The sequence below is a fragment of the Amphiura filiformis genome, chromosome 6, assembly GCF_039555335.1.
Source record: "Amphiura filiformis chromosome 6, Afil_fr2py, whole genome shotgun sequence".
NCBI classification, from domain to species: Eukaryota; Metazoa; Echinodermata; class Ophiuroidea; order Amphilepidida; family Amphiuridae; genus Amphiura; species Amphiura filiformis.
The window spans coordinates 51,338,759-51,351,688 of record NC_092633.1 but is presented as its reverse complement, the minus strand read 5'-3'; positions in this window follow the sequence as shown (position 1 = coordinate 51,351,688).

Here is a 12,930-nt window from a genome sequence, read left to right as displayed (position 1 = left end):
TACCAGAACCTTTGTAAATAGGCACAATATTTGCACACTTCCAAGCAGACGGAATTTCACCCTTTGAAATACATTCATTAAAAAAAAGGTACACAAAACAGGAGCTAATTCACTTGCACATGATTTTAGGAAAACTGGAAGAATACTATCAGGACCTGGAGACTTGTTGGTATCAAGACCCTTAAGAATATCAACAACTTCATCAACAGAAAACATGTCAAAGGAGAGACAAGCTCCACCATGAGAGGGGGGAGAGTCAGGAAGACAATACACATCAATGGTAGAGGATGTCCCAAAGTTACTTGAGAAATGCTTATTAAAAGCGCTGCTAAGCGGAGTAACGCTTCATCATGCCGCTTGCACTTGTCTGCAAGAGGAGCGGCACACTCTGAGCGGCAACAGCATGACTCTGAAAGCCACTCTTGCCACTCAGCACCTCTCCAAAATCTTATTTTGTTCTGATCCGTCAGAGCAGCACCGCTCCGAGTTGATTTGAATTCGCTGCCGCTGCGTCAAAGTGGTGGCATGATCGATATATTGGCTTGCCGCTGGTCACTGCTAGCGTTTCAGGTGCGACTGCGCAGTGAAGTAAAATCATCTTCAAAGCGGCAAGCGGCACGAAAGTATGAAACCAGCATAACATTATCCCGTGGGCAGAGTACCGGTAGGGTTACCAGCGGAGGGCAGGAACCCCATGTGGCCCACATTGTGGGTTCCTGCAGGTGCAGAGGCTGAGTGTTCGATTTGTATCCGGAATTGCTGGTACAGCAGAGCTCAAGCATAAATACCCACAATGTTCATGAAAGCTGATTGTTCAATTGTGGGTGTCTAACCAATCATGCCAGCATTGTGTGTCTTCATGTGACGGTTACACAATAAAGTGTTGCTTGTCTCAGCAAAATATATGCGGTATGTGCGTTGCAGTTTAGCCCTCATTAACAGCTGGGACTTTACTCTTGGTGAGAATGGTCTGTATTAGTCTTTGATAATATGTACCTTAAGTAAATACAGTGGATAGCTTGTCTTCAAGCAGTAGGGACAGGAGTCATTTGAGCCAAATGTAGAAATTTATGTACCTTATGCCATGTCTTTCAACTGTGTTATCAACCATTTCAGACAAAAGAATTTTATTTCTTGTACCAAGGAAAGTATTTGTTGTATTGTTGTGACAAATCCCATGTAACTGTAAACCAAATCTTTGGTAGTATATTGACTATAGAGGATTAATGGGCTATTCCAGATGAAATCCATACACCCCCAATGGAAGACATGATCTTAATCTCTCACACAGGGAGTGCGACTTTCAAATGGAACCACCCATTCAGTGTTGTCTGCTCCAAAATGGGCTATTCCAGTTGAAATCCATACACACCCTACGGAAGACAAGACCTTTAATCTCCTACACAGGGAGTGTGAATTTCAAACGGAACCACCCATTCAGTGTCGTCTGCTCCAAAATGGGCTATTCCAGTTGAAATCCATACACACCCTACAGAAGATATGACATTAATCACACACAGGGAGTGGGAATTTCAAATTGGGGTTACCTGAATGGGTGACTCCATTTGAAATCTACACCACCTCCTACCCCCTGTGTGTGAGATAAAGGTCATGTCTTCCATACGGGGGTATGGATTTCAACTGGAATAGCCGAATGTATTCAAATTGTAGTGAGAACAAAGTGATTTTGTCATATTGGGTATTGGTTCAGAGAAGATATCTTACACTTCCCATAATGCATTTCTCCCATTTTAATTTCCTGTACTGAGATGCTATCTAGTACAACTCAATGTGTTCATATACCTCAATGAACAGAGCACATCCAGAAGTGCAAAATATGCTTATTTCTTGACTTTCAACCCATGTTGAGACAGTCTATTCCCAAAATGAAATCAAAGGGAACCTGTACAAATGGGAGTGTCATGTGATGAAATGAGGTGATGTATCATGTTGCAAAGGATTCTGGGAGGGGTAAGATATTTCCTCAAGTAATTGTTTAGTATGCATAAATGTGACACATTCTGGTCCATGGAGGCCAAAGGAGGCATTTCCGAAAATTGAGTTACTATAATTATTTACCTTAAACATTAGGCTTTCATATATTGATAACACCAAAAATCTAGCATACATGTACTTCTAAAGTTTTTTGATGTCTATTTTGTCCACAGAATTTAGAGAAGGAGAACCGAGACTCTACCGCCATCTTGATACAGGCATGGCGGAAAAATTGGAGGTATTCGGTTTCCCTCGGAATGCTCTCAAGGCATATGTTGTCATGCAAGCGCGACATCGCATACTAAGCATAATTTGACACGCTTCTTAGTGAAACGTGTTGATTGCAAGACGCTGCAGATGGGACGTAGAATTGTTATTCGTTCGTCTCGGCACACCGTCATCAAGGACCCGAATACCCTCAATTTTCTCCCCATAGGGCATCAGGGAGTCTTGGTTTGCCTTCTCTAATTCTGTAATTTTGTCATGTATTTTATTGGCTTTTTACTACATATTTTTGCCTTTATCGCAATTTCAAATTTTGCTGCCTCTGGCCTCCAGGGACCAGATCATGTCACAAGTCACAATGATTGTGAAACCAAGAATTATTGAAGCACTGGATCAAATACTGATAGATATTGGTGCAAAATGATCAAGTTTTGTTATTACGGTAATATATATTTTGAAAGAATCATGTAATATGAAATCATGAATTACTTATCAATAGTGCCTTTTTGAGTGATTACAAATTGACATTGTGTGTTATGTAAACCAACATCAATTATGGCGAAACGAAAAAGATTTTTCTCATGTGTTGTTGGTATTTATTACTATGTGTAACTCAAAGCAATATACCGTATTGTCTGTAATATAAATTATACCCGTAAGTGCATCATCAAGCAAGAACCTGGTTAAATTCTACCATAATTAGGCAATGAAATGGATGGAAGTTTAAGTCATATTAGGTTTTGTCCATGCAATTTAGCGATCGTCACTGACATCACTGATGCAAGTTTTCAGCTTAAGCCTGGTGGATAGTCACAGCGTTTTTCTCGCACACGTTGGCGAAAGTTTGCGACTTATCACGCTGTCAATTGCGAGAAAAAAATTATAGGCTGGCGTTGCCAGTCTATTATGGTGACATATGTTGCCTAAATGTCCGTTTTTATGCATTTTATAAATTATAACAGTGTCATTTTCATATGAAGTATAGTGCATGATAGGATACCAGTGATTTTTGAAGGACAATTTCAGATTTTGTTTCTTTCTCTCTCTCTCGCTCTCTCTCTCCAGTATCGTGAGCTTTCAATATTTACCGCGGAATAGATTACATGCAAGAAAATAACAGTCTTGAGTCTTGCACACTGTACTGATCAACACTCCGGCTGAGTCAAACAGTCAGGCTAAAAAACCTAGTAATAATAACTATAGTAAAACTATTAATGATAATTCTACAGCGGTAATGATAGACCCTATACGCTGGCGAAGTTAAGTAATAATCAGATTAACTACCATAGCAATAAGTGAAAACAATTTTTGAATATACCGCGCTGCACTGATACGTTCACGCAGTACTGCATTGAACCATATCATGCTGATCACTTGCACCTGTAAGATTAGTATCTTTGAAAAGACCAGTATTGTATTCAATCTATGATTGCAAACATACACAGGTGATGAGTACAACCTGCTTGTAGTGCAGCGCGATATGTTCAAAATTGTTTTCACCTATTGCTATGGTAGTTAATCCGATTTATTACGTAAATTCGCCAGCGTATACCACTGAGGATCATGAAAGTATAGCCTAGATCACCACACATCACCATGCACATACAGACCTATTAAATTGTGCTCAAAACATAAAGATCTAGGCCTACACCTTCGATATTTAACGCAGTAGCAATGGATTGCCCGGGGGATTACCAGGAATTCTTTTTTCTTTTGGGCATCACGATAATCACTTCAACGTAAAATATAGAAAAGATTTTGTAAATTGTTCCACATACGCTGTTCAATTTGTTCGTCGGTCAAGTTCGCCATGATGTCTTTGATTTCTTCATACTTACTTGGGGCAATATTATTTCCCGCTAAAGTGATCACGTGGTGAAATAACACGACCTGATTGGACAAGCACAGAAAATCGCCAGTAGAAAAAATTTCTACTTGAACTTTTTCTATCGCAACTCTGTCGGTGGCAAAAAATGGACTCGCTAGCGTTTTCCGCTGAACAAGTGCGACAAGTCGCTGTTCGTCGGCGGGGAAAAAATCGCGGCCGCTGGGAGAAAAACGCTGTGACTATCCACCAGGCTTTACTCACACAATATGGCATGGACATGTTTACTTTTTTTTTCAATTTCTCACAGAAAAATTGGAGGGGGCATTTATTACAGACAATACGGCAGGTTCTAATGGAACAAGAGCGAAATGTAATAACCAATGTACCAAGTGAGTTTAATGAAACAAATCATGTAATAACCAAGCTCCGGATCAAAAGCTGATCAACAAAGTTACTGATAAATATGATCAAGTTTTATAATTAATATATTGTGAAAGAATCATGTAGCTAGTATCAGAACATGAATTACTAATATAAATAGTGCCGTAATACCGACCCGTGGATGGCAAGTTACCTCAAAATAGCGGGACAAAAATTAAAAAGGTAAATTGAACAAAAAATTAAGTCCCTACCCCCTCCCACTTTTTATTTTTGAGATTCTTGAGCACTCTGGCAAAAAATTTGGGGTCAACAATGAAACATTCTAGTTGACAAACCATATTTTGGGCCTATCAATGGGATGATTTTGACATTTTGCCCCCCCCCCCCTTCCACCTGCTCAGTGGCAGTGTTCGAAATATGCCTCAAAAAGTTACAGGCCAGCCGGGCTTGACCTTAAAAAGTTACCGGCCAGCCGGACCAGCAACTGTGATGCCAGTCAGAAAAGTTGGTACAAGCTGGTATAAAGTCAACATTGAATCAGTGTTGATTCTACACTGGTGTTTCAACTTGTCAAATAATCAACCTGATGTCCACCTGATGTTGATAGAAATTGTGTCCATCTAAAGGACTATTTTCCTGGGCTATTTTCCCAGGGGGGCCACTCAGAATTATACTTGTAAGCATCCACGTGAAAGAAAACAAGAATTTTGGGTGGTTTTGAAGGGCAAAACGAGCATCCGCGCAGATCCGCGATTTGGGTCTCAAAACACTTATTTTACTAGAAGAAGGGTTTTTTTTAAGAACGATCCTCACTTAGTAGTTTTTTTTAATTACCCAATGAACGGCCATTAGTGGTGACATATTTATCAAGTTATTCAGCCCAAAAGAATGGTTTCCGAGTGATTTTTATAAACCAGATTAAAAAAATTCAGAGCCAACTTCAATAGGGACAGGAATAGCTGATCATCATCACTGAATGACACTCATACCGACACACGCAATGTCTCTCCTTGTTTAGGAGCAAATTTTAAGCCAATTCCTCGCTTACGGTGTTTTTATTCGAATAAGATCCTCTTTTAGCTTTAGTTTGACAAAATTTCGCATCCTCGCTTAGGGTTATTTTTGAAAATCAATTCACACGGATGCTTACAACTTTTATTCATGAGTGTCTCCAGACTATTTTCAACCCAACACCAACCCAATATGAAGAATATGATATCGGGTTGCAATATGGTAGAAATGCATTGTTATGTAAACCAAGATCAATAAGGCCAAGAAAAAAAAATTGTTTGTTTGCCCTCAAATGAATTTTAACAATTGGATCGGTCGGTCGGGATTTTTTTTTTTCTTTTCTTTTTTATTTTAATTACTAGCAAACTCTACTGATTGTATTATTTAAGGCTCAAAATATGAAAAATCAGACAATTTTGGTGTCAAAATGAATCAACTAACATTACAAAACAACTAAAATGTTGAACACAAGCTCTAAAATACATTTTTTTTACATCTTCAGAATGCAAAAATTTGAAAAGAAAAAAAAAACTTTTTCAAGAATTTCCAAAAATAGGGTCGGTATTCTTTTGTACAGTAAATAGAAAAAAAAAACCTTTTTCTGATTTCCAAAATTAGGGTCGGTCGGTTGAGGGCAACCAAAATTTTTTTTTTTTTTGCCTAAGGCTTTGAGAAATTGTCTCTGGAACATTTGGCCAGAAAGCTATGTACCATAAAGGATGTCATGTTCCATACTTGTAACCATGTATTGTTTTAAGTAATACCCATAACATAGCTTTTGAAAAATATGGGGAGGGGCATCACAAATGAATATGAGGCTAAATTGATATATCCCCCACCTGGCTACACCACTGCTGTCATTTGTCCTTTTTACTAATCATAACACAATACAGGCCAAAACTTAGAGAAACAAAATATATATTTTATTGAAAGTGGTTCCAAAGTCATATGACTTACAATTCGAATACAACATGTTGAGTATCTGTTAATGATAATTACTGTTTTATGTTATTTTACTAAGGCCAAAGGTTTGTCTCAAAGCTTGCGCGTGCATTTGTAAAATCACAGGATTTGAAAAAAAAAATGCGTACATTAAAAAATTTTTAGTTTTTTCCGGAAAAATTCAGCAAAAATCAGACTTTTTGACTTGAAATACCATAAAAAAGTCAGGAATAAAAAAAAAATTGCATTTCGCACTCGTGAGCTTTGAGACAAACCTTTTTTTTTGGCCTAATTGAACTTATGTACTATATTTGTCTACTACCTCTCTCCTGACCCTAAATGTGCTGTTCCAGTTGAATTCCATACTACCCCTGTGGAATATTTTGGAAATATCTTCCATAGGGGGAGTATGTTTTTCAAATGTAATTTGAATTCCTGGCAAATGTTGACCAGACGCTCAGGGTTAATCATTTTGAAACCCATACTCCCCCTGTATTATGGCTTTACCTATATCTTCCATAACTGAAGTGAGTATTTCAAATGGAAGTTACCCAATTGTCTATTCTATTTGAAACTCGCCTCCTGTGTAACACTTTAGAGTTGCATAACTCATTTCAGCCAACTTTGTTTAGTCCTCAACTGTCTATTGTTATGTACATCTACAGACTGTAACAATAAAAATTGCTTTTTAAGACAAAAATAGAACAAGGTGTACATAAAACAATATGTATTGGAATATAATTTGAGAGACATCTATCTATACTGCATGTTTGCAAAGTTAACAAGTTTAAGGGATCTGGAATGAAGCGTTTAGACAGTATTTTTTGTGGGACATGAGAGCACATCAGACATATCGAATTGCATTCTGAATACGAAGAATGTCTTTCTGATATCAAATAATTTTCATTTTTTAAATTCACGATGTAATACAAATTTTATGACAAATTATTAAAATTTGATATTTTTCACATTTTTGATAACAGTCCTCAAAGTAAATTTTATAAATCTAATATAATTTTATTCTTAAAGTGTATGTAGCTGGGAGGAAAAGCCGACAATCAATTGAAAATTTTGACCTTTCATATTGAAGATACGAAAGGTCAAAATTTTTAATTGATCGTCGGCTTTTCATCCCACCTACATACACTTTAAGTATAAATCATCAGATTTATAAAGTTTACTTCGAGTACTGATAAATATCAATTTTTAATCATTTGCCATAAAATGTGTGTTACATTGCGAATTTCAAAAAATCAAAATTATTTGATATCAGAAGGACATTCTTCGTATTCAAAATGCAATTCGATATGTCTGATGCGCTCTAATGTCCCACAATAAATACTGTCCAAACGTTCATACCCCATCCCTTAAGTAATTATTAATTTTTAGTACATATATAAATATCCACTTTGAATATAATTTTTGACGAAATTATTGAACTTTAAAATGTGTAAAAAAGCAACTTCACAACCTTTTTCTTACTAAAAGACCAAAATGTTGAAGCTTTCTTCCACTTGGGCCATCTTAATTTAATAGTTTGTCTCAAAGCCCTTCCCAAGATGAAAACCTAATGTGGAATGCATTTTTTTTTAGAGTTTTTTTTTTTTACTTTTTTTTTTTTTATCTGTGGGTGAGCTTTTTGACAAGAATAGACCACCTTTTCTTCTGTCAAGGAGGTTTCACTGACTCAAGATGAAGAATTTTATCGAGATTTACGATTTAGGCTACTATAGTATTTTGACGTCTGACGATGTCAGACGTGATATTTTTGTGTGGTGGATTTGGGGGAAAAATAAAACAGCAGAAAAAAATGAAATTTTACTCACTACAGCAAGAATAACACGCAAAAAGCGGGCGATTTTACTAATGTGCGCAGTAGCTTTGTTACAAATTATTAACTTAAGATGGCCTTATCACTTTTAAGTGAGATTTTACTCTGCAGGGCCTAGGTTTCGACGAGAATCACAGAATTGATTCTCGTAAGATTCGGTTGCGAGAATCTACTTCTCTCATTGTATCATACAGTAAATGCAGTGACTATGATGGATTTAGATTCTCGCAAACCAAGACGAAATCTAGGCCCTGCTCTGGGTCTATCTTTCTTGTCATGAATCTTTTGGTATAATCAAGTTTGACCTAAAATTATTGTTTATTATATATATTATGATTTTAAAGTACTGTAGAATAACACAAAGAAGATATCTCCCACAATGCATTGCTCCCATTTCAATTTCTGTACTGATTTGCTATCAGTACAACATGGGTCGATAGTGACAAAATGTACCTCAATGAACAGAGCATATCCAGATCTTGCCAAATATGTTTATTTCTTGACTATCGACCCATGTTTAGCAAGTCTATTCTCAACATGAAAACAAAGGGAACCTGTACAAAGTAATAGGAGTGTCATTTGATGTAATGAGGTTATGCATTATGTTGCAAAGGATTCTGGGAAGGGTAAGATATGGTGTCTGAGAATAACCTGTATATTTAATTAAAATGCCATATTCGTGGCTATTTAGTTATTAGATACTGTGTCATAAATAACATGAAGTTTTCTCTATAATTTAATTTCCTTTTTTCTTACATTCATTGCTAAATTTTAGCTACTAGTTTTTGAATAAATACAATACCAAATTACAATAATTGCAGTAAAAATAACTTAAGAAACATATATATTGCACATAAACTATTGTATAATACAAACAATACAATTATGAAAAATAAAAAATAAACCAGTGTATAGAACATTTGTTCCTGATGGTGAGCATATAGAATTAAGCAACAGACATTGTATGTCACTTAGGGCTGGTTTCTCAAAGCATGGCTAGTGGTGAGGCTTACTAAGCCACGAGGCTTAAGCGCAATACCAATGCTTAAAATTTCACATCATAGCTAATAAGAAAAAATCAATAAACTGGATCCACACTGGTAGGGCTAGCCTGCTGGCTTAGAAAGCCTGACCACTAGCCAAGCTTTGAGAAATTGGACCTATGAGTCCTAAAACTACTTGCTGTATCACAGTGGGTGATCCATTTCAAGTCCACACTCCCACTGTAGATGATTTTGAAAATATCTTCCACAGCGGGAGTAATAATTTCAAATGGAATTAGCACAACCAACTCTATATGAAACCTGAAATCCTTCAGATTGAATCTTTGTCAGAGGGTGTGTGAAATTCAAATGGAGCAGCCTAATGTGTTCATTCCATTTGAAATTCAGTGCATACTCCCCCTGTGGAAGATATTTCCTAAATCTACCACAGAGGGAGTGTGGATTGTAATCAGTATATCTAAATCTGGTAACCAGGGTTGCAACTATAATCCCGCCAAACAAAATATCTTGTAAACATTTCTTTGAAACATTTTTCAAAGAGTTATACATTTTTAAACAACTTTAAATGATGAGTGTTATCAAAAGTTTAGGAAAGGGTTTTAAAACATTCTATAGACGAATCTCATGAGCCAAGTGATGGTCAGAATTTAGTCGGACATGACTGGGTCCCCGGCACACCAAACTGGTGTTGTGACTGCCCAATTGGGTGGGTTAAAGCCGCTTAAAATCGATGTTATGTTTTATAATTGTGTTGTAAACTTTCATCATTCTATTGTCTACGTGTAACACAGGTGATGGAATGCAGTTTAAAATCCCCGCCAAGGACACATCATTTCATATTTTTCGTGGAAAATATCCAACGGGGACCCAGCTATGGCTGCCACTGAGGTGTAGGAATGCGTGAAATGAGATTTGTCTATATCAAAAAATGTTCCCAAAATGTTATTTTGTAAAATATTTTTGTAAATTGTTAGCACTATAATATAACTTCTATTGTTATGAATTTTTTCAACATTTTACAACTCTTAACTTATCTCAACATTTAAAGAGATTTAGCATCAGATAATTACATGGTTTACTGTACAAGAATGCAAAAGAATGAATACAATCATTATACATACACAGTTCAGTGGGAATTACAATACAATAAAACTACAAGAACCACTGCCCTAATCTGTGCATAGTAGAGAACAAGAAGGATTTACAACAGTCAGGCCCGTACGCACCCCCCCCCCTCCCCAAATTTGGACATATACAAAAAGTCCCAAAATTTCAGAATTTTTTCAAAAATCAGGGTTTTTACGGTTTTTTGGACATAAAAGGTCCAAATTTTGTCCACTTTTCACAAAATTGCCCCTCCCCTTGGAAAAAAGTCCACTTTTTCAAAATCAGCACCCCCGATGAAATCCTGCGTGCACGGGCCTGACAACAGTAGTTAATACAGGGTGTCTCAATCAAAACTACTCCACTTTGAACACTTTTTTCTCAGGTTTCTTTATAGTCAATGGTCAGAATATTTAATATTCTTAAGGTGGTACTATACCCCTGACCAATTTTGTGCCTATTTTTCTCAAAAATTATAACGCATTGGTGACAAGAAAGATATTATAGGGGCAAGGACTACAATTACTGCACTGGCAACAGTTGTGGTTTTACAGTCAAAAATGAGGGAAAACCAATATTTGATCAATAAATGAATAACTACTTATCTTGAGTCACTGAAATTCCAGTGTAGTAACTGGATTCCTTGCCCCTATAATATACATAACTTTTGTTTCCAGTGTGTTATTAGTTTTTGAGAAAAATGCAAAAAAAGTCACAAATTTATCAAGGGGTGTAGTACCACCTTAAACTGTATTGTCTTGCCAAAAAAGAACAGTTTTTTTGAGATATGACAATTCAGATAAATGAGGGTTAAAGTGGGGTGGTATTTTTATTGAGACACTTGTATTGTATTTTAGTTAGGCTGATAATTCTAAAAAGATACTGACTTAAGGGATCTGGAATGAGCGTTTTAAGCGTTTCGACAGTATTTTTTGTGGGCCATGAGAGCACATTAGACATATCAAATTGCATTCTGAATACGAAGAAAGTCTTTCTGATATCAAATAATTTTCATTTTTTTTCAAATTCACGATATAATACAAATTTTATGACAAATGATTAAAATTTGATATTTTTTCACATTTTTGATATATAACAGTCCTCGAAGTAAATTTTATAAATCTAATGACATATTCTTAAAGTGTATGTAGCTGGGAGGAAAAGTCGACGATTAATTGAAAATTTTGACTTTTCATACTGAAGATATGGATTTTTTCCCCAAAAGACCTAATTTTTTTGGGTATTTTGGGGGAAAAAATCCATATCTTCAATATGAATGGTCAAAATTTTCAATTGATCGTCGGCTTTTCATCCCAGCTACATACACTTTAAGTATAAATCATCAGCTTTATAAAGTTTACTTTGAGTACTGTTAAATATCAAAAATATCAATTTTAATCATTTGCCATAAAATGTGTATTACATTGCAATTTCAAAAATCAAAATTATTTCATATCAGAAGGACATTCTTCATATTCAGAATGCAATTCGATATGTCTGATGTGCTCTAATGTCCCACAATAAATACTGTCCAAACGTTCATACCCCACCCTTAAATGCAATGATCCAATATGCACATTGGTTTCACTTGCTGATTTCAGATGTGTGGGTACTTCCGACAGCAATAGACGATGTCACAGTTGCCATCTTGTGGGTACTAGTAAAACTCTGTTCAAAGTTCAGGGCATGAACAACAGGTGAATTAGGTATAGAGCAATACTAGCAGTCAGTCAATCTATAGACCACTTGACATGTGACGTCATTGCCCGGCAGTATGCGCACGCATTATGGTACTTTCCATTGTTCTTTGTCCTGCAGTGTGCGTGCGCATCGTAGTCTGCTCAGGGCACGTGTATTTTAAATCTCCACCACATTTCATATAGTACAAGAAAGCCATTGAACAGTGAAGCGGTTCGCTCGGGCATATCGACAGACCAATCCTCGCCTTTGTTGATAAACAATGATGTAAAGTGGTCTATATAGAGGTCAATCATATCAAGCAAGTAAATGAGGAGATTTGTGTATACAAACACTATGTCATGAGTCATGCTTGAAAAATGCTGACGGCCTCTATACCTACCGCTACAACTTCTAGGTGGGTGTTGAGATACAGTCCTTAACAGAAGTGTAGCAAAATACCCGGGGGGCACTCAACTTTGGAAGTGACGGTATGTGCCTGTCAATAGGCCCCCTCTTTTGAAGTCGACTATACCCGATGACCCCCTTTTTTTCAAAGCCATACCCGATTTTTTTTAGTTGCGCTACCCAATGACCCCCTTTTTTGGTTGCGGCTACCCAATGACCCCTTTTTCTAGAATAGCATCATCAAAATGCAACAAAAAAATGCCGAAACTGTCAAATGTTTTCAAAATTATGCAGAAATTTTCAACATTTTGCTCCATTTTTTCAAAATTTTCTACCCGATGACCCTTTTTTTAAAATCTTATACTCGATGACCCCCTTTTTTCAAAATATTGTACCCAATGACCCCTTTTTTATTTTGTTTGTACCCAATGACCCCCTTTTTAAAATAATGCTTTGTACCGATAGGCCCCTACTTAGCGACTCGTAGGCACATACCCGTCACTTCCAAAGTTGAGTGGCCCCCG